The sequence below is a fragment of the Lepisma saccharinum genome, chromosome 1 (genome assembly GCF_977018435.1).
Source record: "Lepisma saccharinum chromosome 1, izLepSacc3.1, whole genome shotgun sequence".
NCBI lineage: Eukaryota > Metazoa > Arthropoda > Insecta > Zygentoma > Lepismatidae > Lepisma > Lepisma saccharinum.
In genome coordinates this window covers 43,631,975-43,654,423 of record NC_139229.1, presented here as the reverse complement: position 1 = coordinate 43,654,423, position 22,449 = coordinate 43,631,975, and the positions used below count along the sequence as shown (strand labels likewise).

The following is a 22,449-nucleotide window of genomic DNA, read 5'->3' as shown; positions in this document are numbered from 1 at the left end:
TGTAACAGGACATCTTTACCCCCGGACGTTATTATCTCCTCGGTAAAAATATCCCAGGATATTATTGTTTACTCCCAGTATGATCTTCCGTCCTGAATGAGGGTAAAAACATCCTAGCACAAGTTGACCCCTATTGTTGTTGAGTTGGTGTTTAAGGCCACTTTATGCTCAGTAAGGCTAATTGGGACTGGACCTACAGTTTAAGTGGGATCCGAAGCACTATGTGCCTCCACTGGGTATCGAACCCGGGACCCCTTGATTACAAGTGACGACGATACCACTGCGCCATCTAGAAGACTCAAGTTTACTCCTATTGTAAAACTCACTAATAAGTGATGTTGCCGTGATAGGGGGTAAATATATCATAGGACAAGTTTACCCCTACCCAAAAATTCGTTATTAATAGGATATTTTTACTCCTTTACCCCCTTTAGCGTAATGAGGAGTATTTTAGACAGGAGGTAAACCTGTCCTAAGATATGTATACCCCCTTTAACCACAAAACCATGTAATATCGAATTTTTGGGTTGGGCGTAAACTTGTCCCTGGATGTCTTTACCCTAATTCAAAACGAGAGATAATAAAAATTATCGTTTTATTGGGGGGTTGTTCCGTCCAAGTATATTTTTACCGTTAGGTAGTTCTGCGTTAGGATATTTTTACCGAGGGGGTAAGAACGTCCGGAAATAAAGGTGTCCTATTACACCTGGAAGTTGCTTTGCGCGGGGATGCGGCTCAAGGAATCACATCGGCCCGTCGATTCCGCAGACGTTACGCTACCACCTACGCAGAAGTGCGGGGTCCAACCTTGCACAGACGTCCTCACCCACCGGCGCTGACGAACGCAGCTGCAATATTTGGTACGTTGGTTGGCTGCTTTCACAATTTTCGCCATCTTGACAAGACGTTTCTTAGCGACGAACACCAAATTTATTATTAGAAAAACAATTATTGTGATCAAAACCATTTTGTATGTTTTCGTATCACAGGTAGGTATGGTGACGGTACAAGCAACGGCTAAATATCTATGGGTGCTGAGGGGGTGCGTTGTTGAAAATAATGGAAAAAATGAAACGTGCATGTATGCCTTAGTCACTCTTTCAAATACGAATGGACATGGCGTTCAGGAACTTGATAACTTCAGACTGAATAAGTTCTTTTTTAGGGGACAATATTATTGTGGGAGAAATGTGCTTCGTTTGCCGCCCCCCCCCCCTTTGGAAAAATACCTTGCTTACCCGTCCCTGGGAAAAATCCTGCGGGCGTCCGTTACATTATCTACTTCAGTCCTCTGGCAATAAAATGTAATTCCATGCGAGTCAAGCTAAATAATGTTTCTAAGCGTACTATATTTTCAAACAGGTGTCCTTCTTTGAAATGGTTGGCTGAAAAGAATTTAACTGGCAATTAACATCTTGACCAAGAACCCAGCAATGAGCTGCAAACACAACCATTCGTTTCCTAGCACCAGACTCCCAGATTTCTTTTTTCTTTGAATCGTTTCCCAGCAGGCCAATTCCATGTGTGATGGAATTTCCTATTGGACAATTATGTAATTCCATATTTCCCTCATGCGGTTATGATTTTAGGTACCACATGTGACTTGTCGTATCTACTATATGTATTGACACAATATGTACTGACACAAGCTGCATAACATGTAAATTATCTGGATGTACTAGAGAGATAATGGTGTCCATTATCAATTCAATAATTCTGTTGCTTTTTCCAAACCCACATAACTGTTACATCAAAATTAATAAACCTCGGTATTGTAGTGGTTATTGATTGCTTCGTATTAGTATTTATTAGTAGAACGCATACAAAGTTGTTATTTTGTATACCATGTACATATTTGAAAATGACAAATATGTGAAATATAAATATAAATATAAAAAATTGTAATGAAATAAAGAAATAGACACTTCTGGAATTTCAATGTAGACCTAATTAAAAAGTCGAAATAACTTATTGTGTTGTTGGAGGAAGCAACGCTAAGGTTTTTATTTGTTTATTTAGAGATTATTTTAATCATACGCAGGCCGGGATTTATATATGTGAAGACCTGGAGCTTACAACAACACGACCCCACCCCAACCCGAATAGTTATAACTATTCGCCAAGCTACATGAGGTGGTTAGTTATACGTATTTCTACATTTTTCATCACATCCGAAGTACCTAATTTTTTCTTTATGTGGTACTTTTCCAAGCAGTTTTTTCCCCACTGAAGGCCCGGAGTGGCAGCCCTCAAGCTCACCCTAAACCCTGATCTCATTTTGACCATACCCTGCATAATTTGGCGCCTCCTAAGCCCACTAGCTGCTTCTAATCATAGAAGTATTCAGTTGGTACAGTTTTCTTCTTTCAAGATCTCTAGTAACCCCTTTTGCTTTCTAATTACAAAGTTAAATCAGCTTTTTATGGGATGATGATATATGAACATTTCTAGTATAGATAATATTAATTAGTAAAATATACATGTAATAAACAACAGAATACGCTTATTTATTGCATCATTCACATACCTCTAAGTATATGTACTTAGTGAATATGATTGGGTAGGCAATCGGGTGGGCACAGGATTTTTTGGGTGGGCGCTTGTCCACCCGTGCCCACCCCTGTCGCCGTCCCGACTGCGGGTGTTAAATTTTACAACAAACTTCCTTTTTAGCTAAAAATATCACTCCTTTTAAGAAAAAAAATACAGTTAATCAAGCAATATCTCGCAGAAAGAGCGCTGTATGACATAAATGAATTGTAACATAGATTGGGCACAACTGTCAAATATGTAAAAATCTACTAATCTCATAGACCTTAGTGTATAAATATTATCACATACATTTAAGGAATATTGTATCTCTAACTTAAAAAAAATCATACATAGACTATATATTTTTAGTATGGACATACTTGTTTATCATTGTTTTTAATATTGTAAATGTTCAATTTATGTAAATTTGTGTATCGCATATGTGCGTTATGTAAACATCTTTTCATACTGTAATATCTCTTATACTATATCTTGTATCTGATGATATCCATAGCCATGGAAAAATGGGTCAACGGATAAATAAAGATTATGATTATTATGATTATGATTTAAATTTAAAATGAAGAGAATTTAAATGTGTTTACAGATCACATATTACATTTCCTTTCGTATGAGCTTCACCCCATCAGTACATATATTTTGTTTCCTTTACCTACAGTTTAAAGTAGAATCCGAACCACTATGTGCCTCCACCGGGTATCGAACCCGGAACCCCTTGACATACGACAGGTAATCTAGGTTGTTTTCTCTTCATTGTATTTGTGTTCTCTAAGGAATTTCCTTCTACCATACCATACTATGTAGGCCTATATGAAATGTTCATACTTTCAGAATACCAGCGTGTCAAGATCAGCGCTCGAAGTGGGAATTGTTAGTGTGTGGAAGGGTTGGGGGTGTTTTTAAACCTTGGGGGTAGCTGAGGGGATGCTTTACATAAAATCTCCAAGCTGGTGCAATACCATCTCCCCACCTAGAGCATCTATAAATATTTTATGTAACACACACACATTTTTACACGTATATAATTAGATATGCAGGTACTCAGGGTTTTGCTGTGAACCACCGAAAAACTTTCACGGTATGTAAAGGACATCAATGTGAACGATTCTTTCTTGCTAACAGTTTGATCGTTGAGGGCTCATTTCAACTCTACAAACCATCAAGAAACAGCATTTTTATCCTGTATGTTTGCAGCCACGTATCACATTCACGGCTACCCAGCAATTTCTCTCTGCCGAAAAATGACAAAATGTTTAGTACGCAATGTACAGATAGGAAAGGATCGCTATCAGAATATGAATATTTCCAAATAAATATTAACGAGGTTCTAATCAAAGGTATAAAATACGATAAACAACAATACATGAATTGAGCGAAAGGATTAAAATGAGGGGTTTAATCCTAGCGCCTTCTCTGCTAGCATGATCTTGCTTCCACATAGTACTAACGTCTTTAGTATGTTATCTGACAGAAAAAAAAAAGTCAGTGGCAAGAATGAATCTGTGGTACATGGCTACATACACACAGAGTAAAATATTGTTCCTCGAGGGGTGAATTATCAAAATGTTAAGAAAAATTGTTAGTCATGTTATCCTTTGCATGCTGCCAAAATTTCGTCGGTAGTTTACGGGGAGTCCTTGTTCTGAAAAGATTGGCGGGGGGGGGGGGCAGATAGGTTAATTGGGACTAGACCTACAGTTTAAAATTCGATTCGAACCAGTGGCGTGGCCTGACTTTTTCAAAAGTGTTACCGGCCTCCCCCCCCCCAAACGCCTTCAATCTAGATTTTTGTTAATTTCGGTCTTTTTCTTGCAATCCGCTCACTGATTTAGCCACAAACACTCCTAGCAAAAGCTACCACTCATGAGACAGTTACCACGAAAATTCAATGTATAGTGGTCGAGCCCTTATCAATTCTTCGTTTGTTTCTTTGCAAATGAGGTGGAAAAGGGAAGAAGAAGAACCACACATTTCTCGGGTCAGTTTGACGTATGTCCAGTCAGTGAGCAGACGACAGAATTCAGCTCCTCCAGCGACAGCCAAATTGTGGAAGGGAAGCCCAGGCCAAGGTGTACGTACTACTGTTGCCAACTTAGTATTTTGGATCAAGGTGTCTCCAAATCACGAGCCGCACCAAGGAACTATATTTTCGTCTATTATCCGACAGGTCTCAGTTGTAGTTCAACCCAGCCTTGGCTTTGCAGTCTAGCTCTAGTTGCTTCAGAGAAATGGTATCCCCATTTTAGGCGGGATTTAGCTCTTCTCTGCCAATCCAATGTGACGACACTGGCCTGTGCCAGCAGGCCTCACCTGTAACTGAGCCCCTGAACAGGCATATATATAACCCCGTAGCACACTTTCCCAAAGTCATCCCCCACTCTTCTCTTGCATTGGCGCCCTCTCTTCTTGTTACCTCTTCAGGGTAGCGGAACGGCCTCCTTCTTCGCTTCTGTCGGCTGTAGAAGGAAGGTCCTTTGCAATATCTACTCGACGGCAACGCTATTGGTTAACGTATTTAACAATGTTGTTATTTTATTGAAACAATTTTTAATTCTTCACATTTTGCTGTTATCTGCAAACACCGGTTACATGCACGCCACGCCTCTCATTACTGCTATAGTTCCCGGAACCCTTGATTACAAAGCAACGACGTTGCCACTATGCCATCGGAAGACACGAAAGGTGTGTGTGTGTGAGAGAGAGGGGGTAATAATTTCGTTGGTTGTAGACTGTAGTGAAGAATTTTACGAAGAATTGAAGGTGTACATATTTTAAATTTTCATAACATTAGGGCCTCGCGAGTTTTGTTCACACAGGGTATCGCATTTCCTAACGGCGGCCCTGCTGCGTAGAAAAAGTGCATTCGCGTACGCACGTCGAACTGTCACGGTTCTTATGGGACGTTGTTTCAAATAGCGCAGGAAACAGGCGAGGGAGGAGGGGGTAGAAGAGAACCAGATCCTAAGCAAACTCGAAGCTGCTAATTCACTGTTCAAACACACGCCTTGGGAAAGCGAGGACAGGCGGCCTTTCACTCGCATTAGGTCTTCTGCCCTAACAGCCAACACAGCCTCTGCTCGGCTCTTAACGAACAACTAATATGCCGTGGAATTTACACGAAGAGAGCTTTCTGCGCTCGTCTGGGTTGTGGGCCATGATCCTTAACTTTCCTCGATGATCTGTGAGAAACGAGGTTACCATTTCACTCTAAAGTACAGGACTTAATTGTTGAAATTGAGTACGATTTGAAATATCTACACTCAGGAACGTATCTAGATGTAGATTTTGGGGAGGGGGTTCTGCACCAAATGTCTCGAAAATAATAATAATATAAATGTTTAAATTTATGTATTAAATTAATTAATATTGTATTGTTATTATTCCATGAATAGGTAAAAAGACGGTATAAGAATATAAATATAACAACACGTATCTATTCATTATCTAACAACTACCCCAGCAAGAAAATTAAAGTAAAATAAATAGAAACTCGATTATGTATTAAATAACAAAAAAACCTAGATCCAGTTGATGAAAAGTAAAGTTCCTGATTAATAGTTTATTGATGTTATTAAATAATAATAATAATAATAATAATAACCCGTGGCTCTACAGCCCGTAAGGGCCTAGGGCAATCTCCCGACTGCCAGTCTCCCTCCCACAATCCTACCTAGAGGTGTGGAGTAGGGATGGCCAAACGGATCCGGATCCGAAAAATCCGGATCATCCGGATCCGGATCCAAAAGTTACGGATCTGGATCCGAAAATTCCGGATCCGCATCCGGGTCTGAAAGTTTTGGATCTGGATCCGGATCCGAGAGTTTCGTATCTCAATCCCATTATAATATTACCACACCTTAAAAGGTATTATGATCTTCGATTACAAAGAAATTTTTCGTTAGTCCTACAAGAATTTTTTTCAAGTGTTGTTCCTAAAATACTTTGCTACGCATCGGCTAACACACTCGTGCACACATGTCAGAGGAGATTTTGTAAATGCCATTGAAACGAATATGTATTCATTCGAATGTATTGGAAATGAAAACACACATAAATGTGAGACATTCCATTCCAGGATGAAACCTTTAACACATTTAACAAGATAGAAATGTTATACAAAAATATACAATTGTTCTACAGTTACAGTTTTACAAATTAAAAAAAAACATTATAATATATGCAGTGTTAAATAATTACAAAGTGTAAGACTAACAAGGGAGGTTATCTAAGTGTCCCCCTCAGATTTCCATGAAACTTGGCAGTATAATGGGGCCCAAAGGAAGACTTACGTGTTTTCTTGTTTCAGCTAAAAAAACTGTTTTAGGGGGAAAAACTCCCTTAAATGTCAAGATGAGGACAAATTGAAGTGAGGATCTGACCTTTGTGTCCCCCTCCGATTTCCATGATACTTGGCAGGTGTATGTATAAACGGGCCAAAATGAAGAAATACGTGTTTTTTTGTTTCGGCTAAAAAACTGTTTTAGGGGGCAACCCCCCCCCCCTCAAATGTCAATATGAGGACAAATTTAAGTGGGCATTTGACTTGTGTGTCCCCCTCCGATTTCCATGAAACTTGGCAGGTGTATAGTGGGGACCAAAGGAAGAAATACGTGTTTTTTTTGTTTCAGCTAAAAAACGGTTTTACAGGGCGAAACCCACTCAATTGTCAAGATGAGGACAAATTGAAGTGGGGATCTGACCCATGTGTCCCCCTCCGATTTCCATGAAACGTGGCAGGTGTGTGTATAAACGGGCCCAAATGAAGAAATACGTTTTTTTTTGTTTCGGCAAAAATTTGTTCTAGGGGGCAACCTCCTCTCAAATGTCAAGATGAGGACAAATTGAAGTGGGGATCTGACCCCTCTGTTCCCCTCCGATTTTCATGAAACTTGGCAGGTGTATAGAGGGGCCCAAAGGAAGAAATACGTGTCTTTTTTTGTTTCGGCTAAAAAACTGTTTTAGGGGGCAAAACCCGTCTCAAATGTCAAGATGAGGACAAATTGACGTGAGGATCATCTGACCCCTGTGTCCCGCTCCGATTCTCATGAAATTTGACAGATGTATAGAGAGGCCCTATGCCCCCTGTTTCTTCGTATGCCATATTTACGTGGTTTCGGGGTCAGATTCCCACTTCAATTTCTCCTCATCTTGACATTTGAGGGGGGCCTCTATACACCTGCCAAGTTTCATGGAAATCGGAGGGGGAGACTTAGACCTCCCTTGTAAGTATTAATTAATTACAAATCGCGCACACACATTATATATATATGTGTGTATGTATATTATATATATATATATATATATATATATGTATATGTATATTAGTCCAAAGCACAGCTCCTTCGACCGCACGACCACGGAGGAGGACATTATAAGTAGGCCTAGTACTCTCATTCAAGTCTATGGTCCCAATCTTATCCTTTATTTCCAATAAGTTCGGATGAAAGAAATAACGCTCATTTATACAATACACGCTAAAAAACGTATCATTATTTAATTTTAGTAAGTAAGTGGATCCCTTGAACCCTCCCCCCCCCCCCCCAAATACGTCCTAGCCTGTCTTGTGTTTTGATTAACGTTGAACACCAATTCATTAATGCTGAAAGTGACAACCAGCTCCGAAGTTTAGGAAAATTTATATTTTTTTCGAAACGTTGAAGACGATGTTAGCAGTGGTCCGTTTCACTATAGTCAGATCTAGAAAACATTGGCTTTATATGGAATTTTTAATTCTTTGTTATTTTGCATTTTCTAGCCTTTTGTTGAGTTATCGGTACATATATGAAAAATTAGCGTGTATAAACATGAAAAATCATGCACAAAATCACAAAAGTAGTGATTTATAATAGCGGAAAATATCGCATAATCGTCGCACCCTGTTTTTTCACATCAAAAATTGGCTTGTAATCTTTCATAACGTAAACGTTGCATCTGCGCGTCAGATAACGAAACCAATGATATCGGCGCAGAATCTTCAAACACAGAAGATGAAAATTTGAAAATCCGTAGGCCTACTCTTTAACACAGTAGTAAATTTCCTCAAGTAACATATTTCGACTGTAATGCACAAATTGTTTCTTTTTCTGACCGAAAAAAAATTCGTTAAACTCTCACGAAGAAATGTGTGTCAATTTAAGTAATAAATGAATTTTAAGTACCGATAATACCGGCACATTTCTCTTTAAAAAATGCCTCACATAATGGTCGCATCCCATGATTTTGAAAAAAAAAAAAAAAATTGGCATAAAATCTGCGACGAATATGCGGCGATTTCATCCCAGATCATAAGGTGTTGACAACTCACCTTCACAGATTTTGCTGAAAAAATATATGTTATAGGACCACACGATAGATGTCCAAAGATAAAATATCTTTCTTTTCTGTTGATTTGTTACAGTTCTACAAGCTCACGAAGAAATACACTAATTTGATAAAAAAAAAATTACGCAAGGAAAGTAATGCAATATTCAAATCACTATAAATCAAAAACAAAAAATTAGGTTGAGGCGATACCCATTTGAACCGATGCCGATACTCTCACCGATTCCCATAATTAAAAGTTGTTCAAAATATTGATTAATATTAATATGTAAGTATTCCACTTTAAATACATGCATCAATTTACCAAGATTTTTGCTTTAAAATATTCAAGAATTACATGAGAATATTTTTTGTTTGAACTGAATTGTTCACTTTATGCATAGATAGGCTAATCTTGACTTGACCTACAGTTTAAAGTGGAATTCCAATAAATGAAATGTGCCTTCACCAGATATCGAACCCGGGACTCTTTGATTACAAGGCAAAGAAGATACCACTACAATATTAAATTATATGTTACATTATTACAAAATTAAGTTCTTTTTACACAGAACTGGTACAAAACAGAAGGAAACTTCGAATTTTGCATAATTTAAAGGATATTTATAGTCTGCGAAAATGTCGCGCGACATTTTGGCGGACCCCGTGAAAGACTAAATTCCGGTGAAGCATCGGCCGGTATCGGTTAATAAATTCCAACCGATACTTTCCGATACCGATACCACTGGCATCAGTATTGGCTCAGCCTTACAAAAAATGGTAGAAACTTAAGGTTTCCTTTATTTGAAAGCTTGTTCAAAGTACTTCCAAAACCTTATTAAGGAACATATTTATGAAATTTTGATTTTTTTTCAAAGTTAATTTTTTTTTTCAAAAAGTGAAGAGTTTTGCTATGTAGCTCAGTCGCTTATCCTCCAAGATAAGGACTGTCAACTTGATTTGTTTTCGTGTGGCCAATCACCCTGCTATGTGTATGTAGTCTTTCTGTGTGTGAATTTCATCATTTTAGTTTAGTTCTTCGTCTGAGGAAGACCCTGATACAGGCTTGAAACGTTACATGTTAAGTGTTTTTACATCTTAATAAACTGCCTTGGTCAGCATCTTAGTGTCCTTGCTGTTATTTAATGCAAATTGTATATTAAGGCATTCATGTTTCTTGTGACCTATGTTTATTATAATCTTGGTAATGTAATAGTAGTGGCCGAGGTGGCTCAGTCGGTAACGCGTCTGACTACCATGCTAAAGGTCCCGGGTTCGATCACAATCACACACATACACATACAACGCCCCACACCCCCTATACACCTTCATGGCGTGGTGCTATGCACAGGGGAGCACTTTACCTTTTTTAATGTAATGGTGGCATCCAATATTGAACACTATAATTGGGCATGCGCCTGTTGTGTTTCAATTATTTAAATAAGTAAATAAAAACACCCATCTCAAAATTTCTGAAAATTGCAATATTTTTGTGTGTAACTGGGGAGGATTTTTTAAAAAAATGTCCTCCATGTTCCATATTTCTTTTAAAAAAATATGTTACACTGGCAACACTGCTTCTGACATATATTCAAATTTGTATTACAAGTATACTTACAGAAATTGTTAGAATTCACGAGTTAAGTATTTATTTTAAAGAAAACTGTAACATACGCCTCTAGATTATTGATAGAATAAATGTTTTATACTCACTTATTTTGAGTCTTGGCTGGAAGACGTTGCCTGAAATAGAAACAATTTTGTTATTCAATGTTAAACAAGCATGCGTATATGTCTACGTAGCACATAACTAAAACAAAACTGCGAAATATCTGGAAAAAAACTGATAGGATAGTAGGTATGCATAATTATCAGGCACAATGCGAAGAGTTCGATTAATAATATGAAAGTTGTTTTTACACATTCTTTCTTATGATTTTGATCAATAAATTGTCTTCGTACTACGGATGTACTTACTTGACAAGCACTCTGTTACTCAGTCATTTGTTTGCATTGGATTTTACTGCAATACTTCCACACGTGAAATGTTTCACTGAAACTTCTTTCACTTAAAGTACCAAGTACGTGGATTTTCAACCTCACTAGATTAATCGCACCGATTCAATAACGTCATTGCCTAACCGATTCTATTGTCCTCTGGTAGCAAAATTAATAATGATTCCATCAATCTGGCACAAATAAAGCAGAAATATAACAAAAACTTTACACTTCGCTAAGATTTTGTATCATCACGGTGGGGGAAAACCGTGCACAGAAAAATAAGAGACGTAATGTTAAACGTTATTGTAACTATGGGGTCATTCCATGCCATTTCAACGAGGTCAGGACACCCACCAACTCCGATTTCGATGAAATTTGGTATACACCTTTCCTTCATGGTTAAAAGAAACCCACTCATTTTTTTTCACTCTATCTCAAATGATTTTCATTTTACAGCACTTTGAAATGTCATCAAATCACTGTTGTCTGTCACTCTTGAGACTCTCGACACAAGATACCATTTTCTTTCATTTTATTTATTTTCTCCTTAACCAATCATCAGATCTATTTGAAATTTTACACAAAGTTCAATGAAATAATGAGGATTTCAGAAAAAAATACATCAGCACTCAACAAATTTCACAAATGCCTATAAAAAGACTAATAATGGATTTGTAGCCTAATTTTTGTGGTGGGAAAACTAGGTTACGAAAATCTGAATTTTCATCATGTGGGTATGATGGAACCAAAAACTTATGATGTTGAAAATCATTGCAAAGACATGCTCTTTCTCTACAAAAAATAACATTTTTTTTAATTCCTTCTAACGAATTTTTTTTTTTTTTTTGAAATTGCCTAAAATTCCAGGGTCAATCCGTACCAAATGGTCCAGCACTTGTCACTCGACCATTTTTAAAAATTTTCACTTGTTTGTCGTTGTAACCCCTGTACAAGGGTAGTTCAAAACAGGCATTATTTTTCTAAAACTAGACTTCGTTTGAAAATGGCGGCTATTTTTGTTTCATGACTTTCGTGCAACATTTTTGGCCTATGCAGACAGTTGCGACAATTATGATAACTCAGGTAAGAAAAAATATACAAATCTGGGTTAAAAAACATTGTTTTCAGTACATTTCAGGCTACATTTTATGTTCGATATCTTTTTTCACCGCATCTAATGCAAATGGCTGAAATTTAGGGTCAAAACTGGCTGGTATTCAACATAGGCCAAAAATGTTGCAAGTCATGAAACAAAAATGGTCGCCATTTTCAAATGAAGTCTAGTTTCAGAAAAAGAATGTCTGTTTTGAACTACCCTTGTACAGGGGTTACAACGACAAACAAATGAAACATTTTAAAAATGGTCGAGCGACCAGTGCTGGACCATTTGGTAGGGACTGACCCTGAAATTTTAGGCAATTTCCAAAAAACTTAAAATTTTCGTTAGAAGGAATAAAAAAAACAAAAATGTTATTTTTTTTAGAGAAAGAGCATGTCTTTACAATGATTTTCAACATCAAAAGTTTTTGGTTCCATCATACCCACATGATGAAAATTCAGATTTTCGTAACCTAGTTTTCCCACCACAAAAATTAGGCTACAAATCCATTATTAGTCTTTTTATAGGCATTTGTAAAATTTTTTGAGTGCTGATGTATTTTTTTCTGAAATCCTCATTATTTCATTGAACTTTGTGTAAAATTTCAAATAGATCTGATGATTGGTTAAGGAGAAAATAAATAAAATGAAAGAAAGGGTATCTTGTGTCGAGGGTCTCAAGAGTGACAGACAACACTGATTTCATGACATTTCAAAGTGCTGTAAAATGAAAACCGTTTGAGATTGAGTGAAAAAAAAATGAGTGGGTTTCTTTCAACCATGAAGGAAAGGTGTATACCAAATTTCATGGAAATCGGAGTTGGTGGGTGTCAAAATCTTAGTTTTTTGCTCTTGATTTGATGTGGAATGACCCTGTAGCGATTTAATACTAAGTTGCATATTATTTAGGAATAACAAAATATTTTGCATTTTAGGAATTATATTTCTTACATTTGCTGTGGTGAGAATGTGACAAGTAATCTGTAACAAATAAAATTTAAAACATATTTTGTGGCTGAAATGTCGATATGATTTTCAATAAATACTAGTCATCTCTTTTTGGCTATTTAGGAAACTACGCATGGTACATACACAGTGAAATAAAATTTCATGTAATGAAATCAATTCAAATGTTAATTAATTACGATGGACCGTACAGTATTTTAATAGCAGTTTCTTAAAAACTCTATGAACAGCACATCGCGGTTACATAGTAAAAACATCTCCAACTTGCGTTATATAATTAACGGCGCCCGCAGGGAGGCAAGGTGGGACCAGTGCTCCTTCTGAGATTTCTGGAAAGAGTTAATGTAATTCGAATGGTGAAATTGTAGCGATGTCTTATAACAAAAAAAATGTTGTTTTCTGTGAGTTACATTATTGAATTATTATTATTATTATTATTATTATACAGTATTCAACCTGTAAAAACACGGATCAGAGGTACCATGAAGGGCAATAGATTAAGTGGCCACTGATTGATATCTGTGCATTGTGAAAAAGTGCAAAAATACAAAGAACTGTTCATCAACAAAGTGATGGATGTTTATTGAAAGGAAGAAAAGCGAATCCAGTTTCTATCTAAATAGTAGACTCGAGTCTGAACTTGTATACAACGCGAAAGTATTTTTAATTCAATTGGAATTGTATGATATGTAAATTAGTAGTAGTAGTAGTAGCAGCAGCAACAGCAGCAGCAGTAACCGTAGTAACAAAAATAATAGCAATAATAATAATAACAGTAATAATAGCAATAATAACAACAACAATAATAAAGTTTCTATGACTATACCTCCCTGAGAAAATATCCTGCGGACGCCCTTGGTTTTATCTATCCGTGTCTTTATCGTACACGAGTGTGAATAATGCTACAAATCGTACGTATTAAATTTTCCTCCGTCTTCTGTCTATTATATCCTCTTTTTTACCTGCGTCCATCTTAACATAGATTCCTTGTCTCACTCGTACCAAGTTTCTAGAAGTTTCTCCTTGAATTAAATTTTTATGGACGTAGGAGTGCACACGGGGGGGCCAGGTGGGGGCAGTTGCCCCTCCTAATACTCTCACTTAGATCGTGCTGCGACGCCAAGGGTCCCGGGTTCGAATACCGCTCGGGCTTGGTTGTTTGTGAATGTCCATTCATCAATTTCATCATTTCATCACTCATCTCCATCTTCGCAAATTAGCCAAGAGGCACAAAACGTGAAGTAAAATAACCTCAATCAATCAATCAATACTCTCACTTAGAAATTTACTATAGAGAAATCTTATTACCATTATTAAACAGTATTATTATCTTTGAAAAATTAAGTATTTTCAAGCCGACGAAAGTTCCAAGCAACTACGTCGGGTATTGGACAATCTCAGTTCGTGAAGTAAAAAAAGGAAATTGTGCCCGTGTGCTTTGCACCACGCCATGAAGGCGTATAGGGGGTGTGGAGTTAGGGACCCACACATTCGTCATCACGGTCGAAGATGGGGGGATGATGTGATCGGCACCACGTCCCTGGCCGCCTTTACCCTCTTTCCTCCAGGTACCCACTTTATACGACGCTGGGTGGGCGCAGGAGCCGCTTGAACAGGAGGTAAAAGACCGGTTGTCCCCAGTGACGGTGCCAGCCTGGAATAAGTGGGGTGAGCTAAAGATTTCGGAGTCAAATTCTCGGGGGTTAACTAATACTGGCTAAAAGGTTTATAATACTTTTCTATGGTATAATTTTACCAGTGACATATTTACAGTCAGATCCAAAGATAAATCACTGCATTTTGGTCCATCATACACAAAAGTACTTTTAGGTACGGATCTCTCATGTCAAGTAAAATGCAATAATTATATTGTTTTCTCTTCCAAAGCCATTTTTGGGTGGAATAATATCACAGACTTATTAATTACTATCCATATGAACAGTACAAAATACACCATAAAAGCTACGGATAAACATATAATATACACATAACACTATTTCTATGTAAAGAGTTTGAGTACTTTTTATTGCTAAAATGAGAAAATGAACCACATCAAGAAACTACGTAAAGGTACGTATGTTTTTTTGTTTTTTTTATGTGCAGCTACAACCTTGTATAAATCCAAAGATTTTGCAAGCTCTTTCTTAAAGGGACAATAGATGTAGCACTCAACCTCTCGTTACCAATTCGATTACGAAGGTAACACATGATTTGCCGCAAGCAGCCGTTCATGGAGGTATGCAAATTTCAATAACTAAGTAAGCTTTGTAAAGTTCGTAAAGGGCAGTTTTTGATGTTTCAACCATTGCAAGGAGGTGCTGAAGGGTTTTTATTTTTAGTTCCTTTCTTACCTCTAAATTTTCCAAATAACAACAACAGGGAGCGGCAATAGATTGCATCTTTTCGTGATTCATAAAAGTGGCATAGGGTTAATAGGGGCGGGTGGGCGAGGGTGGGCAAGCGCTCACCCAAAAATTACTCTGCTCACCCGATTGCCCACCCAAACAAAATCAAGACGTAATTGTTTAGGAAAATGTGAGTGCTTCAATAACAAAAAGTAATTTATTGTCTTTACTCCGTGCACATTTTTCTTATGAATATTATTCCTTCTAGAGTCACAGATTATCCTCTAAGAAGATTCGCTCATTCACTGTTTTTGGAATTACATTACTGAGTTAAAAAATGAAAATCGTTAGAAAATATGTTCATGAATTATACCTGTCAAATGTATATCTTATTGAAAACTTGAAACATGATCTAGTTAATTCTTCTATGGCTAGAAGTCGTGCAATATCTGGCTATAGCCAAAGTACGCGTTTTACGAAGCGAAGAGTACAAAATCATACAGAATGGAACAAATATCTTCAAACAACCAAACGCGTAAATAAAAGCACGTTACTTTTATATGGTATGATAATGAACTTCGAGGCTTCCTTATCCTAGCGTTTTGGGTAGTGCGTGTTTTACTTCGATAGCATGATAATAATCAGAGGGTGGCAACTCCACATAAACATTTGGGGGGAGGGTGCAAGATTGAGAACAATTATTTTTATATAAAATCGTATCACTATTCAATATTCATTTTGAGCAAATTCCTTTACTTTTACTTATCGTTTTTATGCTGGGAATGTTTAATATAGAATGAAAAAAAAAACAATGTGCGTTCCATGTGTGTTTTAAAACTTTCACATTGAGGCATTAATTAAATGCAAAGATTCATACGCACTTGACAATTTGGAAAACTTCTGTGAGCTAAGTAAAAAGATCATTCAGGAACCAACACTCTTCCCAGTTAAAAACTACCAATATTATAACTAGATATTCAAGCTCATTCATTTGAATTATGGAGAAAACAAATCTTCACTGTTGTTGGTGTTTACATAACTTCTGTCGCCATCCTTAAATGCATATATAATGTACAGTCAGAGAAAGAATTACCTGGGCCACGGGACCTAGAATCTCGTAACGTCTTAAAGCCTGTTGTGTATGCAACCCAAATAACAAAATATTCGCTTAAGTTTGCCTGGTGGATATGAGTTCTCGGGAAGGATGGAGCTTTGATAGCATGAGTCACATGATTCATGCGCCAGCCACAACAAACAGCTGGGTGCTACGAGGCCTCCAGAAGAAAATGTCAGGAGCTTGGTTTCTTAACAACAGCCACTCATAAGGAAATATACTGACTGATATTAGAGTCGATGTCAAGAAGGTTTACTGAAATGATGGTTTACATCGAGTTCTCACCACAGACCACACGCTAATAAAAAATGAGTTGTTTAAGTCCAGTTTACGCACTGGACCTACAGATTAAAATGGGATCCGAATCATATGTTCCTCTATCTGGTATTGAACTCGGAAGCCTTTGATTACATGGCGAAAACGTTAAAATTACGCTTTCGGGGAAGCAATAGAACGCCTTGAAAAGGAGACGAGCGAAAATTGCGACGTGACAAACCATATTTCGCCGTAATTTTTTACTATATTTGGCCGTAAATTTTAAGATAAGACAATATTTTGTGGTCACAGGTTCGAACCGTGGGAGAGGCATAGATTTTTTGCCCATCGTTCATTTCACGAGTTTATAATTCTTCCTCACCGACAATATTAACGCGAGTGGTAGAAGAAAAGCGAAGTAAAATAACTGAAACAGAAATAAAAGGAAAAAGCGAAACAAATGTTATCCATAATATTTTGCAGTCACTTCAGTCGCATTTACGGATGCTACCTTTAAAGAGAGCCGCAGTGTCTCCCTAGTCTTTTCCCTTCCTTTGTGGTCTCGCTTCCCTATGTCACGATTGGTCTAATACTAATTAATGCAATGTTAATTACAACATTTAAACAATACACAATCAACTGCACCACGTCGTTGCCTTATAATCAAGGGGTCCCGGGTTCAATATCCAGTGGAGGCACATAGTGGTTCGATCCCACTTTAAACTCTAGGTCCAGTCCCGATTAGTCTTTCTGTGCATAAAGTGGACTTAAAACACCAAATCAATCAATCAGTCAACTGCACCAAACAACATTCCAATTGTTTTCGAATCGGAAATTAATTTAGATGCTGTAAAATGAACTAAGATGCAGTAATAAGGTGAGATTTTGGTACGGCATATAACTAGATCGGTGGGGATGTTCGATTCGATTGAATGTTTGTTATTTGGTGTTGCTATTCTTTCACTTTTGGCAAATCGCGAAGATGAACATGAGTGATGAGTGATGCTATGATTAAATTGATGACGGGACACTTACCAAGAAAACCCATGCCTAAGCTGAGATTCGAACCAGGGGCCCAAGCCGTCGTAACGCGCTGTTCTAACCACTCCACCACGGAGGTCTGATACTATAGCCTGACAAGTTAAGTCCCGATATGCGCAGATCGCTGCGGAGCACTTCGTATTACGTCATTCTCCCCACCACTCTTCTACTCACTGGTCTGGCGTTGAGAGTACCAGTGGTGCCAACTCAGCAAAATTAAGCTAAAACAAATATGACAAACAATTTTCACTGTTTAGCGTGACGGTGCATGCAGGCTCCTATTATATCAGTGGTTCATTTTATTTAATCCGGCCTTTGAAAATGCGTGCGGTGCGCCGATCGTAAACTGTAGTATTACGCACGTGCGTTAAGGTTTATAACTAAGAGAAACTACAGGGCGAATGACTTCATTTTCTGAATGCGACATCGAGCACCGTCCAGTTTTTTTTTGTTTTTTTTTTATTTTTTAAACCGAGTGGGGTGGTGGTTCGTTTGTTTATCGTACAACAATCACCACGGGAAGGCAATCTGATAACACGCTTGCCTGTGTTCTTTTCTAAAGCATTGAAATGTTCATGCTCTTTACTCTTGGCTGCAAGATTCTTACTTTGAAAGAGATGGACTTATGGACGAGCGTGTAGATGAACTGATAATTAGACTTGGTGAAGCCGATTCAGACACGGACACAGATTCATCGGTAGACACAGACTCGGATGAGTGGGAGAGTGAAACTGGTGAAGGAGAACTGGAAAATATTTAGAAGGTGAGCTCAGTTCTATCGTTTATATTTCATCGTTTTATTTCATACATTTCTTATGCTGTTAAGAAATATCCCTAATATAACTTAATTCATTTAAGGTTTAAAGGGAAAATATCAAAATGTATTTAGAATTTAGCGCAATCAATAGGTAGCGTAGGTGACGGGATACTAATTCATGCCTTTCACATTCAAATTTCGTTGAAAATTCTCAGAGGATTCAGCTCCCTCCAGTTTGCAACACTGCGAATGAACGTCGCCGCAGACAATGGAGTGGGGAAATGTGATGTGAGGTGCGCAAACAATGGATTGCAGCGTCTTGTTTTTAAACTTGTCAAGTTATAGTGGATATTATACCAGTAGACCTAGTGTCCGGGTACTGAACCCTCATTTGCGGCTCGAATCATCATTTGCGGCTCGTCGTAGCCTTAATGGATTTCTCTCGTAAGGCATGATCTCCACTGTGGGGGCTTACTGTAGCCTTTTATGAGGGGGGTCTATTGTTTTCTGTTTACATCTGGTAACACTGCCGTAGTTTGATAGTGTTGTTAACCTACTGGGTTTTTTTCACTGAGGCTCGAATCATCATTTGAGGCTCGTCGTAGCCTTTTATGATGTATATTTTGAGGGGCACAGAGTTGGCGACACTGTGGGTTTTTACTGTAGCCTTTTATGAGGGGGGGGGTCTATTGCCCTCTGTTTACATCTGGCAACACTACCGTAGATTTTTTGACAGTGTTGTTAACCTACTGGTTTTTTTCACTGTAAATTTTCATCAAAGGGCCTGAGGGGTCCATGTATTTTTTATGTCTGGCAATACTGTTGGGGGCCTAGTGTTGGCGACACTGTGGGTTTTTACTGTAGCCTTTTATGAGGGGGGTTTATTGCCCTCTGTTTACATCTGGCAACTCTATTGGATGTTTTGTTTGAGGCTTGGGTTTTACCAACCCATCCGAAGAAAATTCCACTATATGATCTTTTACTGACTAAGCTAACCTACAAATAGAAATTGGCAACACCGACGAGCATCAAATGATGATTTCGAGCCTCAAATAATGATTTCGAGCATCAAATAATGATTCGAGCCTCAAATGATAATTCAAGACTCGTCAGTGTTGGCAACCCACTCTACAAAAATTCCACTATATGATATTTTGAAGCCTTTCACGGTGTATGTTAACCTCACAAGCAGTGTTGCCAACTCGGGGCGAGGCGTAGCCTTTTATGGTGTATGTTAACCCTACCAGCAGTGTTTCCAACTCGTCGTAGCTTTTCACGGTGTATAATTTTTACACGCGCACGCGTGTATTGTGACGAATGCACTCTCTCATCCTTGAAGGATGAATGCACCTTATCGTAATTTTCCAACTGTGGGACCAAATGTTTATATATCGTGACCTTTGTAAACCTCTTTCGGGAACAATGTGTCGCACACACACACGCGCGCGCGCGTGCCTGTATTGTGACGCAAGCAAACAAAAAAAACTTTGCCTGTTATTACAAAAAAAACTTTGACCGTATTCTTAAATAACTAACAAGGACAATGAATCTTTTTGGTTTCCGGAAACAGATCAACATGGAAAGTGCACCACCAAATTCCAATAACCTCTTACCTTCCATGTTATCCAAACTCAATGGTTTACTGATTGTTCATCTCAACAGCATTTGGACCAAACTGAATGACGATGTGGGCAAGATGTTTTATGTTTTTAATAACAATTTACATTTCTACGAAATTCCGATCGACGGGAAACTTCAAATCACCGTGAATCCGGAAAACGCAGGCGAAATCAAAATTTCTACCGGCAAGAATATTTTTCGAATCAAGCACGACAAGATGCTTTCTAACATTACGTACGATGTGTCTGCAGGAGATTATCTTTACATGGAACTCCTCGGAGATTACGACAAACTTATTCCTCTCTTTGTAGAATTACGAATCGTCTCCTATTATAAATAACCGTTAACCAAAAATGCCTAACGACATTTTCGGCAACACCAAGCGTGTAGACCACGCAGAAGAGATTCTCATGTTGGACATTCGAGTTAAGAAGTTGAGGACCGATTTGATCGCTTTGCAGGAAACCTTAAACAAAAGTTTAGAGTCGGAAATCGCTACGCTCCAAACGCAATGTCTCGACCCCATTCTGAAAATCGATTCCGAACTGAAAACGCTCATAAAAAATTATGTCGACGTACCTTCTTACGACAACGTTCAAAATATACAGTTGAGCGTGGATTCGCTTCAAAATGATTTGGCCAAATTACAGCAATTTCAATCGAAAAATGAAGATTTGGAAAAATTGAAACTCGAAATCGAAGAACGAACTTCCGCAATAGAAAAGAATTTCTCTGAACTTCAAACCGTCGTGAACGATATAGACGCAGAACGCTTGCATGTCGTCGTTTCCAAATTACAAGAAGAATTCACCGGCACGTTGGAAGAAATCAAATCCAAGTTACAGACTTTGGAAGATACCATGACGAACCTACCATCGTCGGACGAACTGCAGGTCATCGGTAAAAGCGTCGCGAACATAAAAATTCAATTGGAGGCCTATCAAGATTTCGAACACATTCAAACCACCATCGCCACGCTTCAGGCGTCCTTGGAGTTGATCAACGAAGAAATTAAAAATATTCACGCTGAAGCGAGCGCGCTGACGAGCATACAAGACACGTTGAGCACGGTTCAGCATAAAATCGAATATTTAGAAAATTTAAACGTCGAATCCAATCTTGCTCATTTTCATCACGTACTGGACAACATACAGGGTGACTTGGAATCGTTACGGACGAGCGTGCCTTCGAGCGAAGATTTGGAAAAATTGAAAACGGCGGTGACGGCACTATCCGAATCGAGCGACATCAAAAGTTCATTGAGCGATCTCGAGAGTAGGGTGGCCAATCTCCCCACCTCCAAAGAATTGCACGCTTTGAAAAGAAACATATCTCGAATGCTGAAACGACTAGAAACGGAAACGGCGAACGTGGAACAGATTCGAGACGAAATTAGTTCGCTGGTGTCGACGCTGCCCACTTCGCAGAGCGTCGCCGACCTTCACACGCAGTTTACAGAGATGCGAAGCATCGTGAACGATCTTACTGAGAAGAGCTCGAAATTGAATCAAGTCGAGAACCTTCAGAACATTGTCGTCAACATCAGAGATCAAGTTGGAGTGCTGGAATCCACGCAGGAATCGACGCTGGCCTCTTTCGGTGCCAAGTTGCAAGAACTCAACGAAAACTACAAGCAGTTGAACGTGGAAGTGAAAATCAAACCGTCGTTTTCTGCCGTAACGGATGCCATAGTCGAGCATTTGCTGCCCATCGAAAATAAACTCGGACAAGTTCACAGTAATCTCGTCACCTTCGACACTAAATTCGCCAAATTGTTCACCTTGCAAGCCATCGAAATCAACAGCGTTCCCAATCAACAGAGAATCTCCACGTTCGTCGAAGGTAACAAACTGTACATGTTGCATCCTTATCATCCGTACTACAAGTTTCTCCTCGATGGCACGATTCAGATAAACGAATTTTCGTACTGGTCTCACGGCAGAAAAGCTAGCGTTCCTACCATGACTTTGATATCGAATCGTGGTGTCCAGAAAGCAGGAAACATTCCTCTGGCACGTTGGAACGAAACGCGCAACATATATGAAATACACGAAGACGAAGATCTTACCGTTTTCGACGTGAGTGCCGGCGATAAGCTGATCATTCAAAACACGAGCGAAGTGCCACCCTCTTTGAATCCCATCACGCTTGTGCTTCTCTTGAAACGTAATCTCTAAAAAAAAAATGTCTAGGCAAGCCATCGTCGAAGAATTGCATAAACCTGCACGACGTAACTACGAACGTTTGGCTGTGGTAACCAAGGGCATCGACGACCTCTGGCAAAGTGACCTCGTGGAGATGAGTAGCGGCAATTTGAAAAACATACATAAATTGAACAAAGGCAACAAGTACCTCCTCACCGTCATAGACACATTTTCGAAATTCGCATGGGCTCTACC

The 22,449-nt window shown here is 38.5% G+C and overlaps 1 long non-coding RNA gene across 1 annotated transcript in view; it reads right to left on the bottom strand.

The window, feature by feature from the left end:
* LOC145994860 (uncharacterized) overlaps positions 1-22,449 on the bottom strand; it is a 91,373-nt gene that overhangs the window by 21,691 nt on the left and 47,233 nt on the right. Inside the window, exon 2 of the long non-coding RNA XR_014442398.1 lies at positions 10,567-10,596. This is a non-coding gene — a long non-coding RNA (uncharacterized LOC145994860). The remainder of the gene's footprint in view (positions 1-10,566; positions 10,597-22,449) is intronic.